General features: G+C 35.6%; 1 protein-coding gene across 2 annotated transcripts in view; it reads left to right on the top strand.

Annotated features, from left to right (window-relative positions):
- The window catches only part of PRKD1 (protein kinase D1), a 281,949-nt gene that overhangs the window by 189,809 nt on the left and 78,964 nt on the right, over positions 1-13,176 (top strand). The window lies entirely within an intron of this gene.

The following is a 13,176-nucleotide window of genomic DNA, read 5'->3' as shown; positions in this document are numbered from 1 at the left end:
ACATGTTTCGGGTTATAAGAATGTATTGGAATGTCCTTCTTACTCTCTGATAAACACACACCCACACACACACTTTTTGATAGAATTGAAATTTGCTTAAGATATACCAACTACCCAAATTTTCCCTCAAAAAAAAGAACATTGTGTAGGCAATTTTAAGTGAGACTCCTGTCAAACACTTAAGCAGAAACTATTTCAAAACACATAAAATCTTGAAAATCTTGTCCAATGTATTATCTAAATCCAGCAAAATTTAATACTGAAACCTTGAAAGGAAAGTATAAGAAAAGGAATTTGCAGTGGATTGAATGTTTCTGTCCCCTCAAAATTCATGTTGAAATCCTGACTCCAGAGGTGATGGTATTAGGAGGTGGGGCCTATGGGGGTGATTAGGTTATGAGTCCCCACCCTCATGGGTTTAGTCCCCTTTTAGAGAGACCCCAGAGAGCTCCCTCGCCTCTAATGTGTGAGGTTACAGAGAAAGACAGTCATCTTTGAGCCAGGAATCAGATCCTCATCAGGTACTGGTCTCCTGGTGATCTTGTGCTTCCCAGGCTCTAGGACTGCTGTTTGTAAGCTCCCCGGGCTGTTGTGTTTTGTCATAGCGGCCCAAACGAACTAAGACAGAAAGAAAACTGTAGACCATGTGCACTAATGGAATGGTTAATGTTTTTGAGTATTTACTATTCATTAGGCACTGTGATAAGCCTTTTCAGAGGTGTAGAGACATTAAGTAATTTGCCAGTAATCACCAAATTACTTAGTAGTCAAATTGTACATAAAACCCAGGAGTATCAGAAACCACAGGGAATTAATGAAATACTATTTTTTCTTCCTGGATACAAAAGTTTTAAATAAAATGGTGGGGAAAATAGAATCCATAAGAAATCAAAAGAATAATACAGAATAATCAAGTTAAGTTTATTCTAGGAATAAAAAGATGATTTAACATTATTAGTTAATTATTTTTTATAAACTGTCATGAGTTTTATGCTCTTTTAAAGTAATAAGGAATAACTAGCTAACATTAACAGCATCATATGAGGTATAGTCCAATCAAGCTTAAGAAAAGAGCTATCTTTACTGGAATTCAGCATTATTCAAGAAATTCTTAGCAAATGCAATAATGCCACAAAAAGAAATGAAGCAGAACTATTGGAAGGGAACAAAGTGATACAAGCAGTTATGATGACTTGGAAAATCCATATGTAAGTCTGGCTTCAAACTGGTCTAAATTACTCTTCAGAACTTCTCTACTATCAGTTTGTAGCCTCATTGTCCACATTCAAAGCCTTAATCTCTTCATCTTTGAAATAGGAATAATAATAGCACTCATTTTGTGAATTTGGGAGAGTAAATAAAATAAATAATATATTGCTTTTAGCACAGAACCTAAGTAAAAGTAAGTGTTCAATAAATGTTTGCTTATTATTAGTAAGTGCAATAATTATAAAGCCTGAGAAAAAAATGAAAAGCTTAGGAAATAAATGTGGAAAAATCACTGTTTTATGTGACAGCTACAAGGTCCTTTCACTTCGCTAAATTCTCTCTGTAGAGTAGTGCTGTTCAATACAGCTATTTGCAATCATGAAAATGTTCCGTGCTTTCCAATACAGTAACCACTAGTCACCTGTGGCTATTGAGAACTTGAAATGTAGCTAATGTGACTGAATTTTTAATTTTGTTAAATGTGAATAAATTTAAATTGGAATAACATGTGACTGGTAGCTACCGTATTGGAAAATAAAGCCCTAGAGGAGCTCATAAACCCACATGGTTTTATTTACTGTTGATTTGCTGCTGATTCCCAAATTAACCCTCCAGCCCACACTTTGCTCTGCACTTCTCTGAGTATTCATTTGCTTACTCTTCACCTTCCCAACTTGTATATCTCAGTTTTCTCATTTGTACCTTGCACTTAGCAGATCCAGAATTGAACTCAGGAATTGATTCCATTGATGTTCAAGGAAATGAAAAATATTCTTTAAAAATCCACTGTGAAAGAGACTAGTTGCCTCCCAGTATCCATCCTTTCTTCCTTCTTTAGCGATATAAACCCCTATTTTTTCTTTTTTGGACACAATTTCTGCAGAATTCCTTGAGGTTAGTGGTGTCTAGCAAGTGTGGATAAAGGGAGATGAGCTGTCCTGTTTCTCTATCTTGCTGCATAGAACTCATGGCCATTTTGGAGCTGGAGGGAAAACCAACTCAGGGGACACCCAAGTGGTCAACTGAAAGAACCATGGGTCAGCCAGCATTGGATTGAATTCAGCCATCATCGAACCATTGCTTCTTTGGGAGTGGGAATACCCAGCAGATTTCACAGCTTTTAAGGCTTTTGTTGTTTCTGAATCCAAAGTAAGCACCTGCTTTTTAAGAAAAATACAGTAAGAGATAAAGAAACTTGAAGCAGAGCACGTAGGACCTCAGCCTGCGCCTGATGTCTCCATGTGCAAATATATTTGACAACAGTGATGCTATTTGTTGCCAGAAACCCTGCTGCCTGTTAGAACATTTCAGTATAATACTGTACCTGGCCTTTGTCTACCAGCCTTTGTCAGTAGTCTAAAGGGCAGTTTGTACGCTGGTGTCCCTCATGTAAATGAGGTCGTTATCCTTTTAAAAGGTGTAAATTCGCCTATATGCGATGGAGCTTTCTAAGAAACAGACTTAACCTTTCTTTCTCCTATTCCGGGTGCCTGCAGAGTCTGCACTCATTAGCTAGAATTTGACTCCATGACATTTTTACTTAATTTTCTTTTTCCTCAATGTTGGACACATGGGGCAGCCATTTATGTTCTTTCTTGACCTGAGATGCTCTCTAATCTCTTTCCAGCTGTGGCATTTGTCATTCAGTCACATCAGGATATGGTGACCCTTCTTTCCCCACTGCAATTCCTAACTTAATTGATTCATTTTAGAGAAGAAACTAGACACAGTCCTATGGACTTAGCTCCATTTAATTAGCATTAACCAGAACAGTGGAAAGAAGGGCAATTTCCTCTGGAGTAGAAATGTATTCTTTATGAGGTAGTAAAGGAAACAATAATAGTTTTTAAGGGCCTTAGTTTTTTTAAGTGCTGTGATTGATGGCAGACTTACAAGCAGTATTTCCCTCTATTAGTGTTGATGATGATGACAATAATAATAATTGTAAATAATGTAAATAGTAATTGGGATTCAAACCCAGATCTTTCTGATTACAAAGCCCATACTGTTCATGGTTAAGTTAAGAAATTTATGTTATAACTACCACCAGGATGTCAAGGCTAATCACTTTGTGTCCTCCTCACTCAATAAAATGTAGAATTTTAGAACTGCAGCCTAGCAGTATGAGTTTTAAACGCATTGCTTTATTTATTCAACCATGGGCATTAATTGATCACTTAAGATGTGCATATAAACTCAGAGAAGGTATAATCTCTGTCCTCCAGCAGTCTGCTAATGTCAGATGTGAACAGATGAAGGAGTAAGGGGTGTCAGTGTGAGTGATACATTTTGTGATTCAAGTGTGCCCAGGAACAGAAAGAGGGTAGCTTCTATCAGGTGTGGGTGGGCTTATCACTGAAGGCTTCGCAGAGCAGTTGACTCCAAGCTGAGTTGTTGGGTGGGTAGGAGTTAGCTAACTGATGGGAGGCTCTGTGCAAAACAGAAGTGGAGGTTTGTGTGAAAGGCAGGGAGGCATAAGTCACTAATAGCTGGAGTAAAAAGTGTATTGCGGAGAGTGTTCTTGGCTGACTTCTTAATATGACGGTGGATGGAGACGTTAACTCCAACTTATAGCTCTCTTCCTTTAGTTACATAGAGTTCCACTTTGTATCTGTTTCTTCCTAGTAGCATCTTCCTGGCAGGAGGCATTACTGCTTCTATAGCAGAGATTCTTCAGTGGCCTTATGGTTCAGTTGCCTGAGAGGGAAACAAAGAATCGATTGCTCAGGTGTTAACTGTGACTCTCCATTTTCATGAACAGATCCTAAACTTGAGTGAGTTTAAGCCCTGCCATCAAAACTCCTACTGTCTTGCTGCTTGCTTCTGGTTAAAAAGAAAAATAAAACAAGACAATGAAGAAGGATCTGTTTCCTTCTGAGCAGGAATGAATGAACACATGTGAACTTTCCTAATTCCTATGTGAACATAGGCCTTGTCACCTGCATGCCTGATATCTAACAGGCATAGAGATCTCTCCTTAGTGATTATATTCTAAACACTTGGAAGTATTACACATAATTAGCTTTCTGTGACCTAGCATATATACTTATTATAGATAAACCTGTGCTAAATAAAAGAGACTATTACATGACTTTTAGGGTAAGTCAGTCAGTCGTACCTGCTGCATGATCTTGCTAATAAATCTTTCCCATTTGATTTCTTCCGTCACTATGAAGATTTATGAATTTCTCTTACTTTCTAAAGTCTTTTTTCCTCCAGAGATTTGATAAACATTTACTTCTGTTTCCTTCTAGTTTTTCCAAGGTTTTGTATTTTAATTGTTTACTTATCAGGTATTTTATTTACATATATATGTTTATATATATATTTATATGTTGGTGTAAAACAGGAGATAAGCTTCTAAATTGTGCTTTCCCCCAAGTAGGTAGTTTTTCCTAATTGTTAGTCATTTGTTAAATAATGTTTCCCTGCTGCATTGATTTATGATACCTCTTCCATCATATTTTAAATTCACTCACAGAGAGGATTTTTTCTATCATATTTTAAATTCCTACATGGAGTGTTATCAGTTCTATCCTATTGATCTCTCTTTGGTCTTGCACAACCACGATTTATTTTTAAATGTCATAGTTTTATAGAATATTTTGACGTCAACTAGGGCTAATTTCTTTATTACTCTTCTTTTAAACTTTCCATTCTTACCTGAATATTTTCAATTTTTCTTACAGAAGGCCTTTAGAATAATTTCATTAAGCCCAACAAGATTCTGTTGGAATATTGTGGTAGATGTTTTTATAAGATTAAAAGTAAATATTTTAGCCCATATATGTATAATTCACTTTGGACTATTGAAAATAGTTTATTTATTTATTTATATATATATATATATATATATATATATATATATATATATATATATATATATATATTTATTTATTTATTTATTTATTTATTTATTTTTTTTTAGTTTGAAGATAGTCCACTTCTTCTAGAAAAGGTAGAAACAAAACTACAATTGAATAGTTTAGCTATTTCTATTTTTTCCATGGTTCAGGCCTATCTCTGCCTCATTCTTTCCAACATATAACACACAGCTAAAAGGCCCTTGGTTCTGTTTCAGCTTTTTAGAAGCTTCAGCCTTCTCCTTCTGTTAGCCTTCTTAGCGTGCTTCCCACGGGCCCCTTAATGGATGGGTAGGAGTTAGCTAACTGATTTGCCATCTGTTTGCCATCACCGTGACTCTGTGCTTCTCCCTTTGTAGCTGATGCATTCTCATAATGAGTGAGAGCCTATGAGAGAGTTTCCTAGGCCATTACATCAGTTTCTCTAGATGCCACCCCCTTTCTCCCTAATTAGGGTAACTTGTTATTGTGCTATCAATCTGGCTTGTGAGGCCTTTTTTAAAAATTGAAGTATCGTTGATTTACAGTGTTGTGTTACTTTCAGGTACAGCAAAGTGATTCCATAATACATATATGTGTGTGTGTGTGTGTGTGTGTGTATATATATATATATATATATAAATTCTATTTCATGTTCTTTTCCATTATAGGTTATTAAAAGATATTGAATATCCTTCCCTGTGCTCTACAGTAGGACCTTGTTGTTTCTCTATTTTATATGTAATAGTGTGTAATGTTAATCCCAAGCTCCTAATTTATCCCTCCCGTACCCTCTTTTTCCTTTGGAAATCATGTGTTTGTTTTCTATGTCTGTGTCTTTTTGTTTTGTAAATAAACATTAGTTTGTGTCATTTTTTAGATTCCACATATAAATGATATCATATGGTATTTGTCTGACTTCCTTCACTTAGTATAATAATCTCTAGATCCATCCATGTTGCTGCAAATGACATTATTTCATTTTTTATGGCTGAGTAATACTCCAGTGTGTGTGTGTGTGTGTGTGTGTGTGTGTGTGTGTGTGTGTGTGTACACCCCCCCATCTTCTTTATCCATTCATCTGTCAGTGGACATTTAGGTTGTTTCCATGTCTTGGCTACTGTAAATAGTGCTGTTGTGAACATTGAGGTGCATGTATTGTTTTGAATTAGAGTTTCTGTGGATATACGCCCAGCAGTGGGATTGCTGGATCATATGGTAAGTCCATTTTTAGTCTTGTAAGAAACCTCCATACTGTTCTCCATAGTGGCTGCATCAATTTACATTCCCACCAGCAGTGTAGGAAGGGTTCCCTTTTCTCCACACCCTCTCCAGCATTTCTTATTTGTAGACTTTATGATGATGGCTATTCTGACTGATGTGAGGTGATACCTCATTGTAGTTTTGATTTGCATTTCTCTAATAATTAGCATTATTGGGCATCTTTTCATGTGCCTGTTGGCCATCTGGATGTCTTGGGAGAAAGAAGGTCTTCTGCCCATTTTTGATTGGATTTTTTTATATTAAATTGTATGAACTTTGGTGTATTTTGGAAATTAATCTCTTGTTGGTACCATTGTTTGCAAATATTTTTCCTACTCTGTAGGATGTCTTTTTGTCATGTTTATAGTTTTCTTTGCTGTGCAAAAGTTTGTAAGTTTAATTAGGTCCCATTTGTTTATTTTTACTTTTATTTCCATTATTCTAGGAGACAGATCCAAAAAATGTTGCTGTGATTTATGTCAGTGTTCTGCCTATGTTTTCCTCTAAAAATTTTAGACACTCCAGTCTTACATTTAGGTCTTTAATCCATTTTGAGTTTATTTTTGTACGTGGTATGAGAGAATGTTCTAATTTCATTCTTTTACAGGCAGCTGTCTAGTTTTCCCAGCACTACTTACTGAAGAGACTGTCTTTTCTCCATTGTATATTCTTGCCTTTTTTTGTCATAGATTAACTGACCATAAATTATGGGTTTATTTCTGGACTTCCTATCCTGTTCCATTGATCTAAGTGTCTGTTTTTGTGCCAGTACCATACTGTTTTGATTACTGTAGCTTTTTAGTATAGTCTGAAGTCAGGAAGCATAATACCTCCAGCTCTGTTCTTTCTCAAGCTTGTTTTGGCTATTTGGGGTCTTTTGTATTTCCATACAAATTTTAAAATATTTTGTTCTAGTTCTGTGAAAAATGCCATTGATAATTTGATAGGGATTACATTGAATCTGTATATTGCCTTGGATAAGAATGTCATTTTAACAATATTGATTCTTCCCATCCAAGAATATGGTGTATCTTTCCATCTCTTTGTGTCATCTTCAGTTTCTTTCATCAGCATCTTATAGTTTTCAGAGTATAGGTCTTTTGCCTCCTTAGGTAGGTTTATTCCTAGGTATTTTATTCTTTTTGATGTGATGGTAAATGGGATTGTTTCCTTAATTTCTCTTTCTGATATTTTGTTGTTAGTGTATAGAAATGCAACCTATTTCTGTATATTAATTTTGTAACCAACAACTTTACCAAATTCATGACGAGCTCTAGAAGTTTGCTGGTGGCTTGTAAGACCTTTTTATTTCTCTTAAAGCTGTATTTTCTTAAGAGTCTCAGGCCATGGACTTATAAAATATTTTCCCAGAACTTTCTGTACTGCCTAATCAGCATATCTAAATACACTTTATGTTTTTTCTCTTGGCTGCTATAATCTTTGGAATGATATATTCACAGCCCCCCAAGTTCCGATCATTGTGCCTCACTAATGTTTTTCTGGTCAGATCTGAGTGAAAAATTGAAACTCCTGTCTTTTTTTCTTCAGTCATGTAAGAGATGCTGTTGCAAGAATTTGTTTAATACTCTTGTTGCTGCAGAGCTAAGGGATTTTCCCAACTCTAAATGTCTCCAGGTAAAAGGAAAATGTGAACTGTGTGATTAATCTGAGCAGTGGCTGCATGAAGGGAGTATCTGGTACAACAATGCTTGGAGACACTGGGACAAATGGAGAAGCAGAAAGAAATGACCAGCCTAAGGGTGTAGGTGTGTATGTATTAGGTGGCGGAGTGGCAGAAGAGAAGTACACACGTGCAGGCTTAATTTTTTAAGTGCTATCACATATCTGGGCCACAATAGAGTGGAAATGATCTGTTGTCACTTCTCAGTCACCTGTGTCATGGACATTTTGGAGTCATCCTTGCTACCTGTCCTGACAGTACACAAAAGATAATGAAGTGTCAAGAACCCACAAAGTTATAATTATAAAGAAATAGGTAGACAATTGTATAAATTATCTATAATTAAATAAAATCAGGCCATATAAAAATGTTTCCTCTTTTGTTTATCCCATTCTCTGCCTTTCAGAATTCTCTTCATCCTTCAAGGTTCTGTTCAGTATCCCTCCTTGATGAAGCTTTCCCTTGCTGACCCAGGCAGTCTTAGCTACCCTTTCTCTTGTGTTTCCTACCTTGCCTTTTGTTTTATGACTATTTATGGTTCTGTCATCCTCATTTTTGAAGCCTCAACAACAGATACTATTCTTGTCATTTTTCTATTTCCAATATGTACTATATTATAATACATATATATTACTATGTAGTAGCTTATAGATTTATTAGTAAAACATAGCATTAATCAGCTATCTACTTGAAGTTATTAGGCCTGCTGGACCTACATGAACTGATTTAAGAAGGATATGAAAATGTCTCAATTTTAAATGCTTACTTTTAGAACTATCACCACCAAATAGAAGTTACAGAGGAGTATTTGGGGCTCAGTATAAAAAAAACTTTCTAATCATTTGAGATATTTACAAATGTAATAAACTAATTTTTGAGTAGTCATCATTCCACTAATGAACATTCTCACTCTCAGGAAACACAGGGTTATTTATGTATATCTATTATGTGTGTGTATGGATGAATGATAGGATGTTAAAGTAGATATAGTTTCTTATCCATAGAATACTTTAAAACTGATGAATATGTGTATTTATGTGGGGGGGAATGGTATTCAGAAGCTATTTTCAGTATTCCAGAGGTTAAGAAAAAAAAACAAATTTATCTATAACAACTCTTTAACAGTTTTTAAAAGTTTCATAATGTTTTGTTTGGACCACACTTAACCAGTTGAATGACACTGGTTATCATGTGGACAACAAGCTCTAATTGACTGTTAGTTATGTATTACCTTTGATTTTTATAAAAATTTTAAAACCAGTTATTGTTACTAACTCCAATTTGTTTGGAGGGAAGAAGGATTTCAAAAAATGAAGTCCATGAGGATAGCATGTTAAAAGGATTTTTGATCATGAACTGAATTAATTTCATTCTGCATGTTATTTCATGGACTCTGTTTCCCCAGTATTTTTTGCATCTCTTAGATAAGGAAGCACCTTACAATAGTGATGTGTTATGTTTAATTGCAGTATTTTTTAAATCTTCCCTAGTGATTCATAAAATAAAGATACAGTTTGTAATCCATAGTGTTTTTAATGGTCAGAGGATATGATGATTTGATTCAGAGTGGCTGAGAGAATCTGTATGGTTCAGATGTCAGGCTGTCTGCATCAAGATCCTGTGTTAACCTAGGGCAGCTCCTTAGTTTTGCTGAGACTCAGTTTCTCATCTGTAAAATGGGGATGTTAATAATACCTACTTCATAGATTGCTTGTGAAAAATTCAATGGGATGATACTTGGAATGTGTTAAGCGTTTCTTCTTGTATCTGTCCCAACTTGTCAATGCCAGAAAGAGTTAATGCTTCTCCCAAATTCCTAAAATTACCGGTTAAAAAAAATTATTGAAAATCTTGGAAGATGTGACATTATTTTATTTTATTATGCAAATAATTTTGACCTCCAGAGAGTATTTATTTTACTTCAGAAGCCTCATTTCTTCTGTACTGCTAACCAAACAGTTCATTCCATTTTGTGTAACAATTTGTAATGAACCTTAAAAGAACTACTGATTATCTTAGAGTTTTTGGCTCAATTACCTGTTTCAAATGCTCAAGGACTAAGGAAAGCATGTCATTTTCTCCTCTCCTGCACCGTGGAGTATAACAATAGACTGTGAATAGAGCAAATCAAAGAGACACAAATACCAGCGTAAGGAGCCCATTGTGTTTAGTTTGTAGTCCTGTCATATGGGTTTTAATTTAGGTCACTTGATTGATTATGACATACTGACAGCACACTGTCCTCTCTTGGAATCTTTAGACACTTTAATATTTCTATTCTTACCAATCCATTTTGATTCCAAATCTTAAGTGAAATGGAATTACAGCATTCACTTTGTTTTCCTGTGCTAAGTGATTATCTCTGAAGTGCAATTTTGTGATTAGGCAAGATGGCGTGCATACACTCAGCTAATGCTGATTTCCCCCAGGGTGCAGAACAGGTAAATTCATAATGAATGGATGTTGTGCTTTGATTTCAAATGCATGTGAAACCCTGCCACACTTAGTAGTTTTATTTTAAAAATGTATTTAATTATTCTAAAATTAACAGGAGAACATTAAAATTGAACTTTAGAAAATGGCATTTAAACGTAAGTCAAGTGTGCTAACTGCTTATGAATGTTAATCTCTTTCAAAAAGTGAAAAAACAAACGTACCTGACATAAATTGGGTGGGGGGACGTCATTGAAAATCTTCTTTTTAATTAATTATATTCTTTCTGATTGATTCAAAAAATATCTGAACGCAGCTTGATATTAGTATTGTCAAATTCTAATGTTCCTTATTTTGAAAACTACCATAATTATTCAGCTAATTGCTATCATAGTACTGTCATAGTTGTTTGGTCCTGAGGGGTGGAGGGTGGGAGGGGGTGGAGGGTTGGGGGAAGGAGGCAGAGGAGAAGTTAGGAGTTACTGGTTGCCACAAAATATTTTCTTTAACTATTTTCTTTGCTGTTTTAAAAACAAATTTTGTCAATGCATGTGAGAGATCAGTTTTAAAGAGACTTTATCATTTACAAAATTAGACACATTTTGACCAGTTTACAAAAGTAGATGATGGATACCCAAACCAGACCTTTTTACTGATTTACTTAGAGTAAGCATTGATCATAATATTGTGAATCTTGAAGTGTGAAACATAATAATGCAATTTCCCCATCTGATTTCCATTGAAATCCTTTTTATAAGGAATATTAACACTAATCAGAACTCCATGTAGGCAATACTGAAGCCAGTTACTTGGCTACAGTTCTTAATTAGCTCCTTTTTGTCACACTTAAATCTCTTAGCATGATGTCCAGTATACAGTGAGAGCTCAATAAAGCTTAGCTTATTAGTATTCTCATTATCTTTCCATTGAGTAAAGGTAGTACCTTTAATAAGTTGATAGTTGATTTTCAATAATAAAGCACATTCATTTGGAATCAAGTACTTTTATTCAAAGTCCAAGGGCAAACCAACCCATTAAAATTTTTTTATCTCCTCTTACGGTCCAGGTATTCTCTGAACTATCAGTAATATTCTTTCTGGTTGAAGTAATTCACTTTCCTGCATGTTCTGTTGTCAGTTGCCCTGAGGGATGTGATACCCTCAACACAGTCCTCATAATTTTGGACACCTATCTAGCAGAGATGAATTGCCTACAGTTCGGCATTCACTCTGTCACCTCTTGCATGCTTAACGAGGTAAGCACTTCATAAGTACACCCAATGGGTGATTAGTTAGCCCATACTGCTGGTGAAGGCACCATCAGGAAGACTGCAAATGTTTATTCTCCATATCATAGGGCTTTTGGAAATAACTCTTTGGGCAGAGTTAGGGAAGATAAGATGTTACACTGGTATGATAAGATGTAACAGTGGCTTGGGGACAAAACACTTGTGAGTTGTAGTGTTAGTTATAATTAGTAACTTAGGCCAAATTTTGTAGCTTCTTTGAACGTTCAAAGTTATTTTATAGTTATTGTGGAGTTTTTTGTTTGTTTTTGTCTGTCTTTCCTGCTGTCTGGTAGGCTCTATAAAAATGTCTTACTTATGTTTACATCTTTATCCTTGGCATGGTGCCACTGACAACACTGAAAAGGTGTTGAATAAATGTAGGTGGAAAAAAGGAAGGCAAGGAAAGAAACAGGAGGAAGAGAAAGGAGGGTGGAACTGCAGGATATATTTAAAGCCTGAATTTTCCCCCAAATTGTCTTTGCATAAAACCTTATGACATCAAGTGCACATGGTTCTGTTCTGATATTAAAGGAAGTTTAAACTTCAAGGATTTGAAGAAGTCACTGTCACTCAGACCTTCTCTTCTTATGTTTGGGAAGCTGAGGCTTATGATGAAGTGAGTGAGGTGCCACCCAGGTAATGGGAAAGCCTCATCCAGCTCCTCTCACTTGCAGGTCAGCACTCTCTGGTCTGGGCAACCTCACTATCAGGATGTGTGCAAACAGGTGTAGAAAGATACAGTCCTACCAAATAGAATGTGGGGGAAAGGGTTGGCCTTTCACTTTCACTTCTCTGTACCTTTCTATTTCTTGATTTCAGCTTGCACTATTTTATAACATAATAACAAAAATCACGTGTAAAGTATAACTTTTTAAAAATAATGAATGTCAGTACTCTGTATGAATACCATATGCAATAAATAACAAGAAGCAGTAACACAGAGTTCCCCAGAGCATGAGTATGATTTGCGAAAGTGTATTTCTTGGAGTGGACTGAAATTCACCAGCGTGTGTATTAAATCCCTCTGTTTGACATATTGGTGAGGAGGCTGCTGGGTTATTTTTAGGCTAGGATTTAAATGCTTGGTTATATTACCTAAGAGTTCAAACAACTCTATCTCTCCAAGAAGAGGCTGCTCAGATTTCTTATTTGTCTTCCAGTTGGGCCCCACCCTTATAATGTACCTCTTCAAGGTCATATTCAAGTACACTGTCTTCTGATCTGTCTAAATTCAATTCATCAAATGTTTTCTTTTCCTTAGTATCTCTGAATACCTATCTGGTTCATTGAAGTAAGAGAAAAAGCAAAGTACTTGGAAGTAACATATCCTGTATTTGTAAATCAGGTTGAAGTATCGTTTCATTCACGCTTTCCTCTAGCATTTTGGCTATTTTTGAAGTGGCCTGAGACCTTGGCAAACAGGAAGACTGGAGAGAGGTTGCTGTGCTACCCCTTGTAAA

The sequence above is a fragment of the Camelus ferus genome, chromosome 6 (genome assembly GCF_009834535.1).
Source record: "Camelus ferus isolate YT-003-E chromosome 6, BCGSAC_Cfer_1.0, whole genome shotgun sequence".
NCBI lineage: Eukaryota > Metazoa > Chordata > Mammalia > Artiodactyla > Camelidae > Camelus > Camelus ferus.
This window is presented reverse-complemented; position numbering and strand designations above follow the sequence as displayed.